Source organism: Heterodontus francisci, chromosome 18 (assembly GCF_036365525.1).
Source record: "Heterodontus francisci isolate sHetFra1 chromosome 18, sHetFra1.hap1, whole genome shotgun sequence".
Lineage (NCBI taxonomy): Eukaryota > Metazoa > Chordata > Chondrichthyes > Heterodontiformes > Heterodontidae > Heterodontus > Heterodontus francisci.
In genome coordinates this window covers 43,185,033-43,202,777 of record NC_090388.1, presented here as the reverse complement: position 1 = coordinate 43,202,777, position 17,745 = coordinate 43,185,033, and the positions used below count along the sequence as shown (strand labels likewise).

Here is a 17,745-nt window from a genome sequence, read left to right as displayed (position 1 = left end):
TTTCATTCATGGTGGCCATGAAACTACCAGATTATTATAAAATCTTTAAGGGAAGGAAATCTGTCATTCTTACCTGATTTGGCCTCTATGTGACTCCAGCAGTGTGGTTGACTCTTAATTGCTCTCTGAAATGGCGTAGGAAGCCAGCCATTCAGTTGTACTCAAGAAGGTGACTCACCAAAACCATCTTAAGTGCAATTTGGGATGGGGCAGTAAATGCTGGCCTTATTGGTGATGCCCACATCCTGTGAATGAATAAAGAAAACTTTTGTTTTAACAAAAATATTCAACATTTCAGAAAAACAAGCAGCGGAACGTTTTAATTTTGCAATTACTTGGTAGTAAGCTTTATTAATTCACTCTTACTTTTCATGGGGTTGTACTTTTAGAGTTGTACCTTACTCAACAGAGCAGCAGAGAAAAGGAAAGGCCCTATTATAAACTTGCATACATATTTATAGATAAGGAACTTATGATCCCAATCTTTGTATAGACAACAGCAGGAAACTTCTCTTAAGCCATTTGCTTCTAGGAAAAGTAACCTTAACAGCACAATATAGTACAATGAGCATTAAAGATTGGAGCTGTCATCTTCAGGTTAGTTAAATGGTCAAATTGTAAATTGTATCTGTAATCATTTTTACGCTGGCACAGGAGCAGATATGAGCTGAATTAATGCACGCTTCTGCTCTGGTTTACCTGTTTAAATAGTACACATTCAAAATGTTGACTGCCCCTTTTTGGTGGCTGCAACTTCAAACTATTAACTCTCCTGCTACTGTAAGTGGTGATGACAGTGAAAGCAGTCAGCAACAGCCAGACAACTTCAATACTGCCAGCCCGACTGTCCCATTCTAGTAGGGCAGCAGGTTTATCAATAACAATCAGCACCATACTTCCTTTTCAAATTTGAAGTTTTGGGGGAATAAATTGATGACACCTTCTATGAATAACTATGTATGATTGTGTAATAAAAACAAGAAATGCTGGAAATATTCAGCAGGTCTGGCAGCATCTGTGGAACATATATATAAAAGCAAAATACTGTGGAACTGGAGTTCCACAGATTCTGCCAAACCTGCTGAGTATTTCCAGCATTTCTTGTTTTTATTTCAGATTTCCAGCATCTGCAGTATTTTGCTTTTATATATATATGTGTGATTGTGTGCTGTGAGCATCCACAATGCAGGAAGTGGATCAATCAGACTCTTTAAAGTTTGTTTTAAATGCGTTGTCTTCCTTCTCCCCTCCCTTCCTGCTAGAACTTTGAAGAGTTGTAGAGGAGAGACATAGCTAACCATATTCTAGTAAAATTATTGTGATACATATACAGAGAGTGGGGTGAGACAATCATATTGGGAGCTATTGTGTTTTTTGGCTATTGTTTTTGCTTTCCTGGTAACTAAATCAGTCTGCACTATAAACAAGGCACTTACATTTTTCTTGCATGAAAACAAAACCTTAAATGTACAAACACCAGTGATTGAATATTAATCCTCACCCCTAATGTGCTGATGTGGAAGTGTGGAAAGAGATCTTTTGTAAGATCTGCTCAGGAAATCTAACTGCAATAGTATGTCGACATCATTATAATGTGAAGTCCTAGTTTCTATAATATGAATTTTCTTTTAAAATGCTTTTTGATAAATACGTGTTATTGTCCAGTTAGAAAGAATTGAAAATTTATTTTATTTATTTAGAGATACAGCATTGAAGCAGGCCCTTCGGCCCACCGAGTCTGTGCCGACCAACAACCACCCATTTATACTAACCCTACAGTAATCCCATATTCCCTATCACCTACCTACACTAGGGGCAATTTACAACAGCCAATTTACCTATCACCTGCAAGTCTTTGGCGGTGGGAGGAAACCGGAGCACCCAGCGAAAACCCACGCGGTCACAGGGAGAACTTGCAAACTCCGCACAGGCAGTACCCAGAATCGAACCCGGGACTCTGGAGCTGTGAGGTTGCAGTGCTAACCACTGCGCCACCCTATTAGTTGTGAGATCATTCTGTGAGTTTGACAGCCCCAGAGGAAAAGAACTTCCCTGTTTCAGTGACATTTCAATATTCCTTTTCGAAATGAAAACAACATTCATTAAACACAATAGTTCCATATTATAATGATGGTCATATGGACATGAGATTATCTTTGATCAGCAGTAGATACTGCAGCAAAGTAAATGAAACTTGTTTATAGCTTGGTTATTTTTATTTATGTTCCTGGAACAAATTGTAAACACTTGCTTCACTCACTCTGGGCAGGTGGGATTAAAGTGTTCTCTGTCAGTTGGGTGTCATAGGTTTTACATGAAATAAGCATTTGGCAGTTTCATGTACGAGTGGGCATGGACCTTCAACATAAAACAGCCCCAAATTCAGGACTAATAGGCAGTATCACAGAAATACCTAAAAATAGTTCATCCTTAGGACGTAATGTGGAAAAATGTCACACTGGTGCAGTAAGGCATGAGACAGTTTGTTGGGCTAAGCAGAGAGAAATTTATTCTCTATCTGGTTGAGCTGGGAATGTTTAATGCAGACACTAGGTGCATGAAAAGGAACATATTCCAATCCACAACACTAATACTCTTCACCTTAATCAGCACATTTTCTTTCAAAAATCAGCATAAAATAACACTTCCCCAGTGTTCTTGAACCAGGACTGCTGCCCACTGCACTGCTGAAAAACCCTAAGATCCAACCCCAGAATCCCCATGTGCTGGTAAACTACAGGGCAACGCCCGCTGCTGGGCTGCCAAACCCCCAGCACCCCCAATGAAGTATTGAAAAACCTTAGCATCACTGGTGTCGCTGACAGACAGCACACCAGTTCTGCCAAACCTCGGGGTAACCTCTGACTGCCACCAAAACCCCCAAATGTGATTAAAGCCCCCCACCACCCCCGACAACTGAGTGCTGCTAAATACAAGGTACATATCCAACATGATGCATACTGGTTACCAGTTTGCTATGTATAAAGGTAAGATCTAAAATTCGAGTACGTATAGTAATAATCAAAGTCGTTGATTGACAATTTTCACAGAAGAATGGGCAAAATAGAATACAAAGCAATCCCAAATGCTGTGTTAAAAAGTTCAGTTTGGCTTGTTCAGTCACTGTAACTCCACAGATAATGCATTGTGTGTCACATAGTATAACTCCCCTATTATAAAAGAGTATCTTCAAACTCGTAATGAATAATGGAAATTCCACAAAAATATATGTCAAGATTTGCATCTGTTACGCCAAAAATTCTGCGTAACTGTTATACTGATTGGCTCAAATATCATTATTAAAGCATCAACAAATCACAGCTAAACAATTTTATTTTTCCTCCCTAATTAATCTTTCATTGACCTCAGAATATGCCAGGATTTGCAAGCAGTTGCCAATCTAGGTTTAACTCTCTTATGCAATAGTAGTTTGCCTATAATTGACTTCAGGATGTGCCAGTTTAGAAATCCTCCTCACAGCGACAATGCTTTGTGATCTCAAAGGAGCAGGCTAGATTAAACACAACTTTGCCTTAGCAGCATATCACTGTTCACAAGCCAGTCCCTTTACACCAACCTGGAAATGGCTATTAAAACATAAGCACTCTTCTTGTTCTAAATTACATTGTGCATTAGGTGTCATAATGCTTCTGTCATTACAAACAGTATATACTGTGACATAATAGGAGATTCCATAATATTGTATAATATATTGTGACGTGTATACATAGTCACTGGTTTAAAAAAAAAGTGACATATATGACAAATGATACCTCCAGCAAGAAAGTACAGGTGCTGAAAAGCTCACTTGATAATCCTACAATCACCCTGGTTCTCTTGCTTTTAATGCAATCCTTTGCTGTTTAGTTACACTTAAGGATGTTTCATCCCCACTTGCTATTGAACTATCATTTTGCCTAGACCACTTGCAAGGCAGTTTCCCCAGTACAAATTTCCCACTGCATCTGGGAGAACAGATCTTTCTGGGGCATGAGTTCACCAAGCCATGACCCCTTTTAATTGGTTGCTCAGGATGACATTCAAATGAGTGTGATACCAAGTTCTTTTCCTTCTCAACGGTTTATTCACACATAATGCTGAGATTTAGGCTTGAACCTGTTAGCACGTAGAGAAAAGTAATTGCAAATGATGTGGCAATTTAAATAGACAAACTTCCTCTTTTAAAGAGGTATTGCATCAATTACAGTCAGAAACAGGGGAAATTAGAATAGGGAACAAAGAAATGGCAGAACAATTAAACACATACTTTGTTTCTGTCTTCACAAACGAGGACACAAATATCCTCCCAGAAATGTCAGGGAACCAAAGGTCTAATGAGAGGGAAGCACTGAAGGCAATCAGTATTAGTAAAAAAAATAGTGCTAGGGAAATTAATGGGGTTAAAGGCTGACAAATCCCCAGGGCCTGATAATCTACATCCCAGAGTACTAAAGGAAGAGGCTCTGGAAATAGTGGATGCATTGATGATCTTTTTCCAAAATGCTATCGACTCTGGAGCAGTTCCTACAGATTGGAGGGTGGCAAATGTAACCCTACTATTTTAAAAAAGGAGGGAGAGAAAAAACAGTGAATTACAGACCAGTTAGCTTTACATCAGTAGGGGGGAAAATGCTGGAGTCTATTATAAAGGATGTGATAGCAGAACACCTGGAAACTATAAATGGGATTGGACAAATTCAGCATAGGGTTACAAAAGGGAAATCATTCTTAACAAATCTACCGGAGATTTTTGAGGATGTAGCTAGTAGAATAGATAAGGGAGAACCAGTGGATGTGGTGTATTTGGATTTTCAGAAGGCTTTTGATAAGGTCCCACATAAGAGGTTAGTGTGCAAAATTCAAGCACATGGGATTGGGGGTAATATACTATCATGGATTGTGAATTGGTTGACAGGAAACAGAGAGTAGGAATAAATGGGTCTTTTACCAGGTGGCAGGCAGTGACTAGTGGGGTATCATAGGGATTAGTGCTTGGGCCCCAGCTATTCACAATATAAATGACTTGGGTGAGGGAACTAAATGTAACACTTCCAAGTTTGCAGACCACACAAAGCTGGGGGGTGGGGGGACTATGAGCTGAGAGGAGGATGCAAAGAGGCTCCAATGTGATTTAGACATGTTGGGTGAGGGGGCAAATGCATGGCAGATGCAGTATAATGTGGATAAATGTGAGGTCATCCACTTTGGTTGTAAAAACAGAAAGGCAGATTATCTGAATGGTGATAAATTGGGAAAGGGAAGGTGCAAGGAGACCTGGATGTCCTTGTATACCAGTCGCAGAAAGCAAGCATTCAGGTGCAGCAAGCGGTTAGGAAGGCAAATTATATGTTGGCCTTCATTGCAAGAGGATCTGAGTACAGGAGCAAGGATGTCTTACTGCAGTTATACAGGGCTTTGATGAGACCACATCTGGAGTATTGTGTGTAGTTTTGGTATCCTTATCTGAGGAAGGATGTTCTTGCCATGGAAGGAGTGCAAAGAAGGTTTACTAGACTGATTCCTGGGATGGCAAGATTGATGTATGGCGAGAGATTGGGTCAACTAGGCCTATATTTACTAGAGTTCAGAAGAATGAGTGGGGATCTCATAGAAACCTATAAAAGTCTAACAGGACTAGACAGGCCAGATGCAGGGAGGATGTTCCTGATGGCTGGGGAGTCCAGAACCAGAGGTCACAGTCTCAGGATATGGGGTATGCCATTTAGAACTGAGATAAGGAAAAATTCCTTCACTCAGAGGGTGGTGAACCTGTGGAATTCTCTACCGCAGAAGGCAATGGAGGCCAAGTCATTAAATATATTCAAGAAGGAGAGAGAGATATTTCTTAATATCAAAGCGATCAAGGGATATGGGGAGAAAGCGGGAATAGAGCACTGAATTAGCTGATCAGCCATGATCTTTTTTGAGAAGAGGCCCGAAAGGCCGAATGGCCTACTCCTACTCCTATTTTCTATGTTTCTTCCAACTGAATGGAAATTACATTATCACATTGATTGTGTTTGGGTGTTAAGGTAGACAATGAAATAAATTTGGAAATTAACCCATTGAGTACTTCAACACCATTGTAGTAATCAAAATACACATACCTTTTCATTCAAACAAGATGTACTCAAATGATTTCTTGTAAACTGACAAATGTTGAATTTAGAATAGAAGGAGGCCTTGTGAGTTTCAGCAGACCTGTATTAGGATTTTTTGAGGCAGGATATTTCGATTTGCTCAATTTATCAGCATTTGCATTTGTCATTGCTGAAGCATTTGCAACAATCTTCAGCCAGAAGTGCCAAGTTGATGATTCATCTCGGCCTCCTCCTGAAGTCCCCAGCATCACAGATGCCAGTCTTCAGCCAATTCGATTCACTCCACGTGATATCAATAAACGACTGAAGGCACTGGATATTGCAAAGGCTATGGGCCCTGACAACATTCCGGCAATAATACTGAAGACCTGTGCTCCAGAACTTGCCACACCCCTAGCCAAGCTGTTCCAGTACAGCTACAACACTGGCATTTACCCGGCAATGTGGAAAACTGCTGAGGTAGGTCCCGTACACAAAAAGCAGGACAAGTCCAACATGGCCAATTACAGCCCCATCAATCTACTCTCGATCATCAGTAAAGTGATGGAAGGTATCGTTGGCAATGCTGTCAAGCGGCAATTACCTCGCAATAACCTGCTCAATGATGCTCAGTTTAGGTTCCGCCAGGGACACTCAGCTCCTGACCTCATTCCAGCCTTGGTTCAAACATCGACAAAAGAGCTCAACTCAAGAGGTGAGGTGAGAATGACTGCCCTTGACATCAAGGCAGCATTTGACTGAGTATGGCATCAAGGAGCCCTAGCAAACCTGGAGTAAATGGGAATCAGGGGGAAAACTCTCCGCTGATTGGAGTCGTACCTAGTGCAAAGGAATATCGTTGTGGTTGATGGAGGTCAATCATCTGAGCTCCAGGACATCACTGCAGGAGTTCTTCAGGGTAGTATCACAGGTCCAACCATCTTCAGCTGCTTCATCAATGACCTTCCTTCAATCAAAAGGTTAGAAGTGGGGATGTTCGCTGATGTTTGTACAATGTTCCGCACCATTCGTGACTCCTCAGATACTGAAGCAGTCCGTGTAGAAATGCATCAAGACTTGGATAATATCCAGGCTTGGGCTGATAAGTGTCAAGTAACATTTGCGCCAGACAATGACCATCTCCAACAAGAGAGAATCTAACCATCTCCCCTTGACATTCAATGGCATTACCATTGCTGAATCCACACTATCAACATCCTGGGGGTTACCATTGACCAGAAACTGAACTGGAGTAGCCATATAAATACCATGGCTACAAGAGCAGGTCAGAGGCTAGGAATCCTGCAGCGAGTGACTCACCTCCTGACTCCCCAAAGCCTGTCCACCATCTACAAAGCACAAGTCAGGATTGTGATGGATTACTCTCCACTTGCCTGGATGGGTGCAGCTCCAACAACACTCAAAGAAGCTCGACACCATCCAGGACAAAGCAGCTCGCTTGATTGGCATCCCATTCACAAACATTCACTTCCTCCACCACTGACGCACAGTGGCAGCAGTGTGTACCGTCTACAAGATGCAGCAATGTACCAAGGCTCCTTAGACAACACCTTCCAAACCCGCGACCTCTACCACCTAGAAGGACAAGGGCAGCAAATGCATGGGAACACCACCACCTGCAAGTTCCCCTCCAAGCCACACACCATCATGACTTGGAACTATATCAGTGTTCTTTCGCTGTCGCTGGGTCAAAATCCTGGAACTCCCTTCCTAACAGCACTGTGGGTGTACCAACCCAAATGGACTGCAGCGGTTCAAGAAGGCAGCTTCTCAAGGGCAATTAGGAATGGGCAATAAATGCTGGCCTGGCCAGTGACGCCCACATCCATGAATGAATAAAAAAAAACAACAGACCCACTTCCGATTTGGTTATTGGGGTTCCATACAGATGGAAGGTGTATAAGAGTCCAGTAATTTAATCATTTTCTTTTCTTCTGGGGGAGTGGGAATTACGTTTCATTTTTAATCTTATCCTGTATTGCTGTGATAAATGATATATGTTTAACAGTAGACTTAAGTCAGCAATAGTATGAGAGATACTTGCTGTATTAATTCTTTACTTTGAACTTGTCTGCAGATGGAGAATCCATAGGTAGTGTACACAGATGTTTTATACTTAGTACTGAGTCATCATTGTGATAATTTATATTCGAGCTATATGGTGGGATGGGTCACTGTCATGGTGGCTCTATGCTTCAAAAATCGTTTAGCTAGAATGTGATTCAAAGACACTGGAGTGATTTTACTGGGATCTGATTGGCCCCTGCTGATGTAACTGGGATTTGACTGGGACCTGGTTTGCTTCTGGACAATGGTCTGATTTATCATTGCTGCTTCTCTGACATCCGGTATTGGATGAGCAGAAATTTCCTCCAATTAAATATTGAGAAGGCCAAAACCATTTTCCTCAACACAAATTCCATTCCCTCGCCACCAACTCTATCCCTCTCCCTGCCCTGAGGTTAAATCAAACTGTTTCTAGTTTTGGTGTCCTATTTAAACCTGACCAAGTTTCTGACCCCATATTCTCTCCATCATCAAGATTGTCTGTCTCTGCTCCTGCCTTAGCTGATCAGCTGCTGAAGCCCTCATGTTGTGCCTTTGTTATTTCTAGACTTAACTATTGCACTGCTGTCCTGGCTGGCCTCCCACCTTACAACCTCTGTAAACATGAGCACCTGATGCCCTTATTCTAACTCAAACGGTGTCCTGTTCACACATCAGCCCTGTACTCACTGACCTGCATTGGTTCCTAGTCCAGCAATGCATTCATTTTAAAATTCTAATCCTTGTTTTCAAATCACTGCATGACCTTGCCCCTCCTATCGCTGTAACTTCCACCAGACCAACAACCTTCAGAGAACTCTATGCTCTTCCAATTCCAGCCTCTATTGCATCCCCAATTTTCACAGCATAACCATTGACGGCTGTGCCTTTAACTGCCTAGGCCCTAAAGTCTTGAATTCCCTTCCTAAACTTCACCACTTACCTCTCTCTCTTCTCTTAAGGTGCTCCTTAAAACCTAACTCTTTAACCAAGCTTTTACTCACCCGACCTAATATCTCCATATGTGACTCAGCAGCTACATTTTGTTTGATAACTTTCTTGTGAAGCACTTGGGGCCTTTTACTATGTTAAAGGTGATGTGTAAATGTAAGTAGTTGTCTCTTGGATCTGATTGGTTGGTTGAAATAATGGGATCTGATTGGCTGAAAGGATAATGATTGTCTACTTATGAAATCTAATTAGTGGAACAAACTCAAAAACAGTATTTTCACACAGACAGGGCTAATACTTCTGGATTAGGAGTGTTCACAGTTCCAAATTCAGAGAATGTACAGCGCTCACATTCCCGAGTTCAGAGAACTGCAGTGCTCACACTTCCAAGTTCTGTAACTGCACAGCACTCACACTGCTGATTTCAGAGCATGCACAATACTCACACTTTCGAATTCAGAGAATGCTCAATGCTCACACTATTGACTTCAGGGAACAGCAGTGCTCACACTGCCAAGTTTACAGAATTCACCAGGCTCACGCTCCCACCTACGGGGAACATGTGGAGCTCACACTACTGATTTCAGAGATTGTGCAATGCTTACACTGCCAAATTCAGAGGATGCACGGTCCTCGTGCTGCCAAATTCAGAGGACGCACAGAGCTCCCGTTGCCGAATTCAGAGAGCGCATAGCGCTCGCGTCGACATATTCTGAGGACGCACAGTGCCTGCGCCGACAAATTCAGAGGATGCAGAGTGCTCATGCTGCCGAATTCAGAGGATGCGCAGTGCCCGCGCTGACAAATTCAGATGGGGATGAGGCAATGGAAGGATTTCAATGTGAGGAGGAGAACTTTAAAATCAAAGTGTTGGTGCAGCATGAGCACAGGGGTGATGTGTGAACAGGACATTCTGTGAGTTAGGATATGGGAAGCAGAGATTTGGATGCGCTCGAGTTCATTGAGAGTGGAAGATTGGAGGCTGGCCAAGAGAACGTTGGAATAGTCGAGTCTGACAAATAACACACAAATGTAATATCATCCATGTTGGTAGGACCAACACAGAATACACTTTCATTTTTTAAAATGTATTTACTCATTCTTGGGATTCAGGCAAGGCCTGCATCTATTGCCCATCGCTTGTGGCACTTGAGAGGGTAGTAGTGAGCGACCTTCTTGAACTGCTATAGTCCATGTGGTGAAGGTGCTCCCACAGTGCTGTTTGGTATGGAGTTTCAGGATTTTGAACATACGAAGCTACGAATTAGAAGCAGGAGTAGGCCGCTTCGCCCCTCGAGCCTTCTCCGCTATTCAATAAGATCATGGCTGATCTGATTGTAACCTCAATTCCACATTCCCATTTACCCCCAATAACCTTTCACCCCCTTACCTATCAAGAATCTATCTACCTCTGCCTTAAGAATATTCAAAGACTCTGCTTCTACCGCCTTTTGAGGAAGAGAGTTCCAAAGACGCAACCCTCTGAGAGAAGACATTTCTCCTCATCTCTGTCTTAAATGGGCGACGCCTTATTTTTAAAATGACCCCTAGTTCTATATTCTCCCACAAAAGGAAACATCCTTTCCCCATCCACCCTGTCAAGACCCCTCAGAATCTTATATGTTTCAATCAAATCATCTCTTACTTTTCTGAACTCCAGTGGATGCAAGCCTAGCTGGTCCAACCTTTCCTCATAAGACAAACCCGCCAATTCCAGGTATCAGTCTAGTAAACCTTCGGTGAACTGCTTCCAACGCATTTACATCCTTTCTTAAATAAGAAGACCAGTACTGTATACAGTACTCCCGATCTGGTCTCACCAATGCCCTGTATAGCTGAAGCATGACCTCCCTACTTTTGTATTCAATTCCCCTCTATTAGCTTTCCTAATTACTTGCTGTACCTCTATAGTAACCCTTTGCGATGCATGCACTAGGACACCCAGATCCCTCTGCATCTCAGACCCAGTGACGATGAAGGAATGGCTGCAATATATGCCCAAGACAGAATGGTATGTGACTTGGAGTAGTGGTGTTCCTATGTGTCTGCTTCCCCTGTCCTTCCAAGTGATAGAGGTCACAGGTGTAGCAGGTTCTGTTGTAGAAGCCTTAGCGAGTTGCTGGAGTGCATCTTGTAGATGGTACACACTGCAGCCACAGTGCGCTGCTGGTGGAGGGATTGAATGTTTGTGAAGTTTCTCCCTATCAACTTTGTCCAGATCCCTCATGATTTTGAACACCTCTGTCAAATCACCTCTCCACCTTCTCTAAGGAGAACAGCCCCAGCTTTTCCAATCTATGCATGTAACTGAAGACCCTCATCCCTGGAATCCTTCTCGTAAATCTTTGCTCACCATCTCTAAAGCCTTCACATCCTTCCTAAAGTGCAGTGCCCAGAATTGGACACAATATTTCACTTGAGGCCAAACCAATGCTTTATACAGGCTCACCACAACTTCCTTGCTTTTGTACTCTATGCCTCTATTCATAAAACCCAGGATCCCATATGCCTTATTAATCACTTTCTCAATCTGCCCTGCTACCTTCACTGTTTTGACGATGGTAATGCCTTTGAATGCCAAGGGAGGGTGGTTAGACACTCTGTTGTTTGAGATGGTTATTGCTTTGCACTTGTGAGGTACGAATGTTACTTGTCACTTATTAGCCCAAGCCTGGATGTTGTCTAGGTCTTGCTGCATGCGCTCATGGACTGCTTCATTATCTAAGGAATTGTGAATGGACCTGAGCACTGTGCAATCATTAGCCAATGTTCCAATTTCTGTCTTTTTGATGGAGGAAAGGTCGTTGCTAAAGCAACTGAAGATGATTGGGCCTAGGACACTGCTCTAAGGAGCTCCTGCAGCCGTGTTCTGTGCTTGAGATGATTAGCTTCAAACAAACACACCCATCTTCCTTTTTGCTAGGTATGACTCCAACCAGTCTTTTCCTGCCTGATTCCCATTGACTTCAGTTTTACGAGATCCCTTGATGCTACACTTGGTCAAATGTTCCTGTGATGTCAAGGGCAGCCATTCATGCCTCACTTCTGGAATCAGCTTTTCTGTTCATCTTTGGCCAACGCTGTAATGTGGTCTGGGACTGAGCAGTTCTGGTGGAATCCAAACTGTGCATCAGTGAGCAGGTAAGTAAGTGCCACTTAATAGCATTGTCAACGAAACCTTCCAACACTTTGGTTATGTTTAAGACTAGACTGAAGGAGGGGTAATTGGCCAATATATGAAAGCAAAATACTGCGAATGCTGGAAATCTGAAATAAAAACTCAGCAGGTGGGGCAGCATCTGTGGAGAGAGAAACTGAGTTAACGTTTCAGGTCGATGACTTTTTATTAGAACTGGGAAAAGTTAGAAATGTGATAGTTTTTAAGCAAGAGAAAGGGGAGAGGGTGGAAAAAGGGAGATCTGTGATAGGGCGGAAGACAGGAGGAATCAAATGACAAAAGGGCTGGTGGTGCAAGGCCAAAGGGAGTGGTAATGGGGCAAGTAAAGAAACAAAAGATGTGTCTAGAGGAGGTGTGCTTGACAGAATGATGAAGGGGATTCCCCTGCTTTTTGTGGGTAGGATATACCTGAGCACTTTTCCACTTTGTCGGGTAGATGCTAGTGTTGTAGCTGTACTGGAATAGCTTGGCTAGAGGCACGGTTAATCCTGGAGCAAAGGTCTTCAACACTACAGCCGTGATGTTGTCGGGGCCCATAGCCTTTGCTGTATCCAGTGCACCCAGCTATTTCTTGATAGAATGTGGTCTCAATCAATGAATGGGAATCAGGAAGTTTCCCAATCAAATCTGGAGTCAGACAGGGCTGTTCTCTTTCCCCTGTCTTGTTTGTTTGCTGTATCGAACCTTTTGCTGAGTCCATTAGGAAGAATGCAGGATAAGAGGGGTGACAATCCCAGGCAGCGGAGGCACTCTGGTCAAAGCCTCCCTGTACATGGACAACGCCGCCGTCTTCTGCTTGGATCTGCTGTCCGTTCGCGGGCTGATGAGCGTCTGCGACCAATTTGAACTGGCCTCGGGAGCCGAAGTAAATCGCAGCAAGAGCGAGGCCATTTTTGTTGGGAACTGGACTGACCGAACCTTTGTTCCCTTCACCGTCAGGTCAGACCACCTGAAGTTGCTGGGGAGATGGTTCGGAGGAGCCAGGGCCTGCGCCAAAAACTGGAAGGAGCGAGTAGCCATGGTAAAACATAAACGGAGCATGTGGGAGCAGCGGTCTCTCTCCATTGTGGGTAGGAACCTGGTCATCAGTTGCGAGGCGCTCACGTTGTTACTGTACGTGACGCAGGTCTGGCCTATACCCCACTCCTGCGCAGTGGCAGTTACCCGAGGCATCTTCCGCTTTATCTGGAGATGGAAAATGGACCTTGTCCACAGTGACATGATGTTCAAACCTCTGGATAAAGGCGGGAAAAACATATCCAACATCACCTTCATCCTGATGGCCACCTTTGTGTGTGGCTGCATCAAGCTGTGCGTAGAACCCCAGTACGCAAACACCAAGTGTCACTACATGCTGAGGTTCGATCTGTCCCCGGTGTTGTGAAGGATGGGTCTAGTCACATTGCCGCAGAACGCTCCATTCAGTTGAACCTTGCCGTACCATCTATCCTTCATGGAAAAGTTTCTGCAGAAAAACACCTTGGACCACCAATCCATCAGGCAGTGATCTGCATGGAATGTCCTCAAGGCCCTGTGGGAAAAGGAGATGGTGGATCCTGGTGGATGGTTCCCCAAGCAGACTGCCAAAGTCATTTGGCAGAATGTCTCATCGCCAGAACTTTAAAAAAGCACCAAGACGTAGCTTGGCTGGTGGTGAGAAGGGCCCTCCCTGTCAGATCCTTCCTGCACGCCGGAAATCTCACCGCCTTCACACGCTGCCCTCGAGTTGGCTGTGGTGGGGAAGAAACTGTTGCCCACCTCCTTCTGGAATGTGTCTTTGCAAAGCAGATGTGGAAAGAGATGCAATGGTTTTTGTCGAGGTTCATCCCAAGCAGCTCCGTAACACAGGAGTCTGTGCTCTACGGGCTGTTCCCAGGGTCGCACACCGAGATAAATATCAGCTGTTGCTGGAGGACCATCAACTTGGTGAAGGACGCACTTTGGTCTGCCTGAAACCTGCTAGTCTTCCAGAGAAAAGAGTTGTCCAGGACTGTGTGTTGCAGACTGGCACATTCCAAGGTCCAGGACTACCTGCTGAGGGACGCACTAAAGCTTGGGGCAGCCGCCGCAAAAGCTCAAAGGGGAAAAGCCACTGTGTAAGGTCCTCCCGCCATAGTGAACCAAGGGGCTGGAACCTGTGTAAAACCCCTCGGGCTGTACGCACCAAAATTATTTTTACTTGTGTAATGCCAGTGTACATTGTATTTAAAATGGAATGGCAAGAATTGTGAGGCACTTCATGTTTTTCTGTATTGAGGAAATCTGATCTCTATTGTACTTTCCAAAATATGAAATTTGAACTGTTTGGAACTGTTTTCTAATGTATTTTTGCAAATTTTTATGAATAAAGAATATTTTTGGAAAAAAAAAGATGAGGCGGTTAAGAAAGCATACTTGGCTTTCTAAATAGGGGCATTGAATACAAAAGCAAGGAGCTCATGATAAATCTTTACAAATCTCTGTTTTGCCCTCAGCTGGACTATTGTATACAGTTCTGGGCTGAGATTGTTCTCCTTAGAGTGGAGAAAGTTAAGGGGAGAGCTAAGAGTAATATTCGAAACTATGAGGGTTTGATAGAGCAAGTAGGGAGAAACTATTTCTTTTTGCAAATGGGTCAGTAACTAGATGTCAGAGATTTAAAACAATTGGTAAAAGAACTAGAGAGTAAATGAGGTGTAATTTGGTGGAATCAAATTCCATCGGGACTTACCAAAGGCAACTGGACTTGTACTTGAAGAGGACAAATTTGCAGGATTATAGGGGAAAAGCTGGGGCGTGGGACTAATTTGGACAGCTCTTTCAAAGAGCTGGCACAGGTGTGACAGGGCAAATGACCTCCTGCTGTGCTGTAAGATTTAGCATACATGTTGTGTAGTAGCTTCACTAGATTAGCACCTCACTTTCAGGTGTGCTTGGTACTGTTCCTGGCATGTTCTTCTATACTCCTCACTAAACCAGGATTGTTTGCCTGGTTTGATGGTAATAGTAGAGTGAGGGGTATGCTAGGCCATGAGGTTACAGATTGTGGTTGAATACAATTCTGCTCCTGCTAATGGCCCACAGCTCCACAGGAATGCCCAGTTTTGAGCTGCTAGATCTGTTCTACACTTGTTCCATTTAGCACAGTGGTAGTGCCATACCATGCAATGGGAGGGTGTCCTCAGTGCGATTATACAGGTCACTAGTTAGACTAGTTAGACAGCAATGAAGGAGGCTATTCAGCCCATCCTGTCTGTACCAGTTCTTTGAAAGAACTATACAATTAGACCCACTTCCCTGGTCTAATCCAGAAGATATTCCCCCTTCAAGTGTTTATCCAACTCCCTTTTCAAAGTTTTTATTGAAATTGCTTCCACCTCCCTTTTAGGCAATGCATTCCTGGTCACAACAACTCGCCAGTTACCTTAATTTTGTGTCCTCTGTTTATAAACCATTCTGCCATGGGCAACAGTTTCTTCTTATTTACTCTGTTAAAACCATTCAGAATTTTGAACACTTGTATTAATTCTTCCCTAACCTTCTCTGCTGCAGGAGAACAGCCCCAGTTTCTCTAGTTTCTCCACATAACTGAGGTATTTCATCCCTGGTACCATTCTAGTAAATTTCCTCTGCATCCTCTCTAAGAATGCAACATCCTTTCTAAAGTGTGGTGTCCTAAATTGGCCACAATACTCCAGATGGGACCTAATCCATGTTTTATAAAAATTTAGCATACCTTTCTTGCTTTTGTAGTGCAGAGGCAGGATTTTCCCCTGGGGGTGGAGGGAAACAGAGGTCGGGACTGTTTCTGAATCCTGAACCTGCCCCTGAGGGGGAAAGCAGTCACTCAGTGTGATTTTCGGGGGGGTGGGGGAGGGCACCTCCTTAATTGGTCTGGAGACGGGCTCGCTGTCTAATTAAGGACAACGGGCAGGCTTTCAAAGCTGGAGGCCCAATCAGAGGCCTTACAACTTGAAAGGAGCATCAGGCTGCAAGAAAGGATAAGTAAGGGAGAAGGCACCACATAATAGCAGCGCCCTCTCTCCAAATTTTTTAAACACTAATTTAAAAATGGCTTTTGCAACCAGGCCAACACTATTGCAGGGGAGCCCCCCTACAGGGCATCCTGTGGCTGCTCCTGTACCCAAGCAGATAGGAGGGGCCTCTGGGCCTGCATGGAGCGCTGGCCCCCAGCCTGCTATCGGGAGGCTGCCTCCAGGCACCTAAACTGACCTCTGCCACCTGCAGGAACCTGGAGGCAAACTGGAGAATCCCAGTCGGCCTCCTTTAATTGGCCTCACTAGGGTCTCAATGAGCCGTGTCGGCTTCCCGCCTTGTGCGGGCAGGTAGCGCAAGAACCTCGTACATATTGGATAAGAGCACTGGCTGAGGCTCCTCCAATGCTAAATTCTGGATCCCCATAACTGCCTCACTCGCAGTCACACCCTCCTGCCCCTGACCACAGTCCAAATTGGATGTAATTAATCTAAGGGGTGTGACTGTCTCCTGAAACATAGTGTCCAGGTAACTCTTCCCCCTCCCTGATGTGTCACAGTGTCCGCAGCTCGGACTCCAGCTCATCAACTCTGAGCCGAAGTTCCTCGAGCAGCCAACACTTGCTGCAGATGTGGTCACTGTGGATCGCACCGGCGTCCACCAGCGCCCACATACTACAGCTGCAACACATTGCCTGCCCAGTCATCTCTATTCTATTTAATTAATTAATTAGGATCTCAGTATTTTTTAAAAAATGGATTATTTAAGTGTACTCTTAACCTGCAATGACGTCTCCTGATTTAAATCACTTGGCCAAACAAAAAAAAGGAAAGCAGATTTAATGTGCTGGATTTTACCAGTCCTTTGGGGACAGGCTGGGAAGCAGGGGGGTGGTGAGGAGGCCCTAAAATGTCGAGGTGGAGTGCCCATTGTCTTCCTGCCACCATGCCATGCAGGGAAGGTGATGCACAGCCCTCCTGTCCAAAGGCCAATCGTGCCACTTAAATGGCCAATTAAGGGCCTCTTCCTGCTGCCGCTGGCATTTTACCAGCAGCATTTGGGCCCTCTGCCACATGGGGAAACCACCAGGTAAACTCTGGGGCCTTCTGAGGAGCTCCAGGAGAGGCTCTCCTATTCTGGCACTCTTTGGCCCACAGAGGTGCCCCCTGGGGAATGACTGCCCCCGTGGCAACAGTGCCACCTGCCCTCACCAAACCCCCCACCAGCCTACTGGGGCCTGTCTGACTGGCCCCAGTGTCCCTGGTTGGGTGGGTGCCGTCCTTTCATGGCGTCTTCTTCCTGGTGCAGTCCTACCAGTAGCCACCGTTCCCGGTGGCATTGCCGAGACTGCTGAACAGCCAGCCCTCCGATTGGCTGCCGCTGACAAGATGTGACCCTGGGTCCTGCAGGCTGCTGACACTGGGTTGACCTTGCTTTCGGGCCTGTTGGCGGGACCCCTGCCGCAGGAACAAAATTCAGCCCAATGTTTCAGGT

General features: G+C 44.4%; 1 protein-coding gene across 6 annotated transcripts in view; it reads left to right on the top strand.

Moving 5' to 3' along the window:
• The window catches only part of LOC137379576 (fatty acyl-CoA reductase 1-like), a 220,300-nt gene that overhangs the window by 13,595 nt on the left and 188,960 nt on the right, over positions 1 to 17,745 (top strand). Inside the window, exon 2 of one of the 6 annotated variants that reach the window (XM_068050604.1) lies at positions 12,022 to 12,239. The exons of the other annotated variants lie outside the window; for them this stretch is intronic. The gene's annotated coding sequence lies outside the window, so the exon portion shown is untranslated. The remainder of the gene's footprint in view (positions 1 to 12,021; positions 12,240 to 17,745) is intronic. 6 annotated transcript variants of the gene reach the window in all.